This window comes from Lytechinus variegatus, chromosome 7 (assembly GCF_018143015.1).
Source record: "Lytechinus variegatus isolate NC3 chromosome 7, Lvar_3.0, whole genome shotgun sequence".
NCBI classification, from domain to species: Eukaryota; Metazoa; Echinodermata; class Echinoidea; order Temnopleuroida; family Toxopneustidae; genus Lytechinus; species Lytechinus variegatus.
This window is the reverse complement of record NC_054746.1, coordinates 43,187,249-43,194,328: the sequence shown is the minus strand read 5'-3', so window position 1 is coordinate 43,194,328 and position 7,080 is coordinate 43,187,249.

Sequence of the window (7,080 nt, the reverse complement as noted above, 5' to 3'; positions counted from 1 at the left end):
ATTTCATAACTGCTCGTAAGTTAAGAGTGACTTTAAGAACGACTGGTGATCCTATCTTGTGGAAAATGATAATTCACCATTAAGTGTTCATTGGTGATTATTTAGCGCATAAGAAAGGATCACCAGTCATTCTTAATGACTTACGAACAGCCTTATTAAACACCCACTATGTATACTATTAGTCTCTCTCTGAAAAAGGGGCAACAAGCAATTTTGTAAATGCCTTGTACAGTGTGATTGAAAACACGATATCACTCCTCTTAGCCAGGCAAAATAAAATAAATAAGTTTTAAAATGAAATAAAGAGTAATTTCAACACGATTTCCCCTTGACGCTATGTCATCTAGAATCTATTTTGAAATAATAATTTGATATTAATGATATTGGGTATGTTGGTAAATAGCTTTATTCAGGTTTAATATGGAATATGCAGTTCAATGCTCATTTCAATTTGCAATCAAAGAAAAAAAATTCAAAACGTATCAATGGCGTAAAATTCCAGTTATCATATTGATAATAAACCAATAGTTACATCATGTTTTTCTATGTACAGGCAAATTTTCAAGTGTGAATTGTGCATGGCAAAGATCAAAGGCCTTATGTCAGTCAATATTTTAAGATTTGGTTTCTAAAATTTAGACATATAACATATATTTTTACACAATTCTTGCATACTCATGTACATGAATATATAATGTATATATATATTTAGGTAAAGTGGAAAGTTTTATCCAAGAATTGAAGGTTAAAAAGGAAGCTCACTATATAGCATAGAGAACCAAAGAAAATGTCTTTCATATTTTTAAGCTCATCAGTAAGATAAATTATTGTACAGAACTACTTCTTCAATGGCATTACATGTAGATGAAGTGAGTGTACTGGTTATTTTTGTATGAGACTTCCATGAAGTTAGAAGTTTATACAGTTATTGTTATTCTTTGAGTACATACTGTTATGTTTTGGATCAAGATGTAGACTACAGTACCTGACAGACATTCATCTCATTAGTCAAGATAAAAAAATAATTGTTAAAAATCATGAAAGCAATGTATTCTGATAAGGTATGCTGTTTCTAACTAAATGATAGACATTGTTAAATATGAAAATTGATGAAATTATGGCTAGAAAATAACCATGAAGTTTGAAAAAGAAGACTGTTTAGACTGCAGCCAAAACAAACAGTGCAATACAGCTGTGTAGTGTCAATGCTGGTTTACTAATTGTACAATGAGTTTATAAAAGCAGCTATTTTTAATGGGCAAATCCCCTCCAACAAAGACCTGATTTGAATGAAAAGAGAAAACTTAGACAAGCTTATTGCTGAAAATTGTGTTAACCTACTGTAATTGTTAACGTCTCAAATCTACAAAATAATAAATATTGTATAATTCAAACAATAATATACAGAAGAAACAAAAAGATGGGAGGGACATCATGGAATATCTCAATTGTATGTTACTGCGATGTGCATATAGTTGTTTTGGGGAAAGTACGCTTATTTTAAAAATGTCATAACTTATTTTACATCTGAATTTTGATGATATTTTCAGTGTTGTGCTTTTTCTCTTGTCATTCAAATAAATTTTTGAAACCATAATAAAACGTTTCTCTCTGTAAAAATATGATGAACAGCCTAAGATTAATACCAATAATAGAGCACTCTAGATGTCTGCACCTGTAAACTTATTTGCAAAAGAGGTATCCTTCACTATTCAGCTTTCTATTGATAAATAAAGTTGTATTTTGAAGAGATGGGGGTATTTTCCATGCAAAAAAAAAGAAATGCATCTCAGCAACTTGATTAACTCATCCTTAGATATTTAATGTTTGTTTCATTTATATTTGATTTATAAATATTTATCATATATTGTATCATACTTGTAATGTGTGGAATGATTCTTTTGAATGAATTTATGAGTCCATTTATCTTCTGGATAATATGATTTATCTGTGTATCATATGATATTGATATGTATCATATTATATTGATATATATTTGTGAAATAAATTCACAATGTTGAACAATCAGAATGTTTTGAATAGTGAGACAATATTTAATGAGTATCTAGTGAATGAGAAACCTGAATTGATATGACAATGATAGGGTTAGGATTAACCATACTGATTATAGAGATGATTATAAACATTGTAGTGAGTTTGTTCTCATATAGTGTTCATATCAGACAACGTATGACACTCCTCATACTCTTACATTGTTACCCTGATTTAAACATCACTGCCAATATAGCAATGGAGTCACCTGGGGCCTGTTTCACTAAACAGTACTTAGTGTAACGGGCCTTAGTGTCGCTGCGACGCGTCATACACTAAGACGGGTCTTACTGACGTCCTGTTGGTGCGTCAGTTCCACTAAACAGTTCTTTACTAAGTCCTGTGTGCGACGCGTCTTCAACAATAAAACGTCTGGATTTTGAGTCTACGAAGCCTAATTTCGTGTCCTTCGACCTTGTGTGAAGATAAAAAGTAGTAATTTCCCGCAAGTTTTCGTCTGCATCGTCTGCGACTAAAAAGTGAAAGGAGGAGGAATTTTGTCACTTTAACATAATTTTGACTACTGTAGGAGGATAATGGGGAAGGTATGGTATTAACCTTTTTCTTAAGACAACATATAGAAGTAAAATATTGAAAGTGAAATGTATGCAGTGGAAGTTGTATTTGATACCTCGACGAAAACAAAAGATTAACCAAAATTTTACCTTTTTGTTTTTTCTCAAGGGAGGAGGGGGTGTTGAGTACAAAAACAGTGCTCATTACCCCCGCCCCCCCCCCCCTCTCTACTATAAACATATTTGGTAGTGTACAGACAGGCAATGACATGATGTTGGGCAATTCATAAAAATAAATTAATAACAATATGCATTTGCCTAAAAAAATTTAGGAAACGCCTAGAAAAAGAAGCAAGGACTTCCAAAGGGTCGAAGTCGAAGCGCTCCTGCAGTTTGTGGCCACTAGGAAACATGACATTACACTAAGAACAGTTCCTACGTCGAGACGAGACGAAGGCTACGCTCTGTATGCAACTTAGTCAAATGGGTACTAAGTACGGTATGCGTCTTAGTGGTCTTTGTGAAACCCCCGCTAAGATGCATCTTATACTAAGTCCTATAACCGGACTTATGGATGCTTAAGACGCATCTTAGCGCTTAGTGATACAGGCCACTGGCCTAGGTCCAGATAGAAAATTTTTTAATTGCATACCGGTATTCATTTTGGGACTACTACATAAATACTTCAAAGTAGCCTACTTGTGCTTTAATATAGGCATACAGAGAAGGTGGAGTGTAGCACATTGGCATCATGAACAGTTGATATGTTTACCACATATATTCAGCTGTCAATACTAGCAAAGACAGTATCGGTTTATTGATATTTCCCCAAACATAAAATATGATATGACGTTATTGAATAGCTCACAAAATTTGTTACTGGAAAAAGAATCGTCTGATTTTACAATTGGACCTAAAAAATATAGTCCTCTAGATGTAACCTTTCCTGCATTATTTTATTGTTTAACTTATTGTGTTAATTGGGACATACTGAAAATGCTTTTCTGATTGAAATTATGCAAACGTGAAAAACACATATTGTTCACTACACAAAATATTTTGAACTTTGGAAAAAAAAGGTGTTTTCAAAGAAAACTATAATCATCAAAATTCTATAAAAACCGGATAAAACCTATCTTTTGTCCCTTTGATGTAAGTTTTTTGCAATTGGGCTAATCTAAGTTACAATATTCATAAGATTTTGATAATCTTGACAAACACTTTGTATCATTATACAGATATTGATGCCCCACCCCTCAAAAAAAAGTGCAGTTGATATCACAATCAAATATGTTATGATTATGAATTTGACACTAAGGGGAATAGTGAGATCAGTTTATTGATAGAGACTGATCTAATACATCAGATTACTGGCAATGTGACACGACATTTTCTCCTGCGACAATTGCTGCACGGGCTTAAATTCGTCTAAGATGTAGGGTTAGGATTGCGGTTGCAATAGGGCTTTATGTTAGGTTAAAGGACAAGTCCACTCCAACAAAAACTTGATTTAAATAAAAAGAGAAAAATTCAACAAGCATAATACTGAAATTTCATCAAAATTTGATGTAAATCAAGAAAGTTATGGCATTTTAAAGTTTCGCTTATTTTCAACAAAACAGTTATATGAACGAGCCAGTTGCATGCAAATGAGAGAGTTGATGACATCACTCACTCTCTTTTTCTTTTGTATTTCATTATATGAAATATGAAATATTTTTATTTTCTCGCCATTGTCATGTGAAATGAAGTTTCATTCCTCCCTGAACATGTGGAATTCTATTATTTTAACGTGTTGTGCTTTAGGCAAGGAGGCCGTAATCGTCAAATTCGTAAAATTTGAAATATTGTAAAATTCAAACAATAAAAAACAAAAGAAATAGTGAGTGAGTGACATCATCGACTCTCTCATTAAGATGTAACTGGCTCGTTCATATAACTATTTTGTTGAAAATAAGCGAAACTTTGAAATGTCATAACTTTCTTATTTTACATCCGATTTTGATGAAATTTTCAGCATTGTGCTTGTCTGATTTTTCTCTATTGATTCAAATCAACATTTTTCTGAAGTGGACTTGACCTTTAAAGGTTATGTTTAGGGTAGGGTATTAAACGCAGTGTTAAAGCTGGTCATTTCATTAGTGTGTTGAATTAAAAGCTCAGAGCAATTGTCTCTGGAGTAAATTTCATGGAACCATCTGAAGCATGATAGAAACAATTTGGCCAAAAATCTATGAACGAATATTAATCTTTTGGTAAAAGAAACTTAACAAGAACACAAAAGAAAATGCAAATCTTACTAAAAATCATTGCATTCTTAATTATTGACCATTTCTTCAGGGCAATTTGTTTTGACAATTGAGCTTTAAATTGATTCTTGCTCATCTATATGCATTACCTGTTGATAAAGAAAAGCTGTTTTAAAATGAAATACAATCATTTGCCTTTTTTGAAAAAAACAGCAAATGAGAATTCCGGTTATTTGTTTCTGGGACACACTGCAATAGTTCACATGGCATAATCAAAACCTTCAACACCGGTATTCGTGTTCCGAGTCACTTCTGATAATGATGACATCACAGGTGCCCGAGACAGTGACAACATGTGATAGACCCGTTTGTATTAACACAATTTTCCTGATACTATAATGGAGTTTAGTACTTCGCTTGCTGTGAAAGATACAGAAGTAATGTCGGAAAGAGGATAATCTTCACCCCCCCCCCCGGGCCTCCCACAATGTTTTGCTTGTTCATGGGAAGAGAATATCTTATTTTTAGAAACCTAGTCAAAGAAGAAAGCTAAAGGGATGTTTGGTAATCTTAGCTTCTTTTTACTGGGGTGGGACAACAATCCTCCCCCCCCCCCTCCTCGAGATTTCGCGCGATATTTCTGAGAAACAAGCTTTTTATGACATTTTTCAACCCAAATCGCATCGGCTTCTAAAAAGGCTACACTTTCAGCCCTTGCATGCCTTGTGCATCATATTGAGTCAAGTAAACATTTTGTATATAAAATATGGTACTTTAAAGTTATTTGAATCTGCTAATTTTCAAATTATAAATCAACGATATAAAAAAACATTATTTCATATGATCTGAAACGTTACATTATGCGAGCTGATGAGTGTATTAAGATTTACAGTCAATTCAACTTCCTGATAAAATTTTGGACTTTGAGCAGTTGTCGACTGAAATTCTTGTAATCCTATCTATAAATACCGGTAAAATAATTCCTTATAGGAGTCATAGAAAACTTTGTAATACAAACTTCATGATCTTGCAATTTGAATTAACAAGATTAAGAAATCTATATATATATATATATATAATATATATATATACTTCACTAAAGATAAACATGTATATCTGTCAGTATCATTACTGAGACGAATTCGGGTGGTTTAATTCAAGCCTGGCTTAGGTTCGTGACCTCAAACTAGACAGAAAGCAAGGTCAAAGAGGAAAGAATACCTCGCTCGAATTTCCCTATATACATTATTCGTTTCTATGACAACCTTCTGGCTGTAAACTGAACAGAATACATAAAAGTAAACCCTTTCAAAATTTCATTACAACTGGATTGGGCTGGATGCTTTGGGGAGTAGCCGGGCATCAACAACAACTGAAAAAATTTGTAAAGGTGTTAGAAAGCAGCAATATTAATTATGTAACATTAATCTTTTCGGCTTTAGTTTCTACACTTTTTAGCATGCCGAAGTAGTTGCAGGTAAATGATAATAACAATAGCGTACGCAGAATTTTGTGAAAGGGGGGGGGGTTCAATCTGACTGAAATGGTGACAACCCCCCCAAAAAAAATGAAAAAAATGGTCTTAACCACCAATTTTTGGTCGTTCTCCTACCCCAAACAAAATTGACAATAAAAAAAAGGGTCTTCCAAACATTTTAGGGGGAGTTTTTTATTCTTAGGGGATGTTGCATATAAAAAAAAATAAGGGGGTTGAACCCCTATAATCATCCCCCTGCGTACGCCATTAGATAATAAAAATAGGATATTTAACTGTTTAAAAAGAAAACTACCTTTTAATTATCTGCAAAGTTCCTGCGAGCACACGAAAGGAGAGAAGAAACAAAACTTTCATGATAAGAGAAAATATGGAAAATGATGCACCTTTTAAGCTATAGAAGCGGCACTTTTATTAGAGAAAAATGATACATGTAAGTTTCATTTTACAAAGGGTAAAGGAACATCACAACAAGAAAAGAAAAGCCGGTAAGTTGAAACTCCTATCAATATAAGCCAGTTCGGTAAAATGTAAGAGGGAAATTGATAAAGATAAAAAAGGCATTGATTGAAATCGTCTTCCTTTTAAATTGGATAAAAACAAATTATGACGGTTTCACCGTTTACTTTTTGATGTATGCCAATACTGGTATCGTGGACATTAATTAATCAATTGAGTTTAAAAGGGACACAAATTATGAGGAAAAATGCCGTATTAATATGCAAAATTACGTTGACTATATAGACAAAAACATATTTCATAAGGGGTA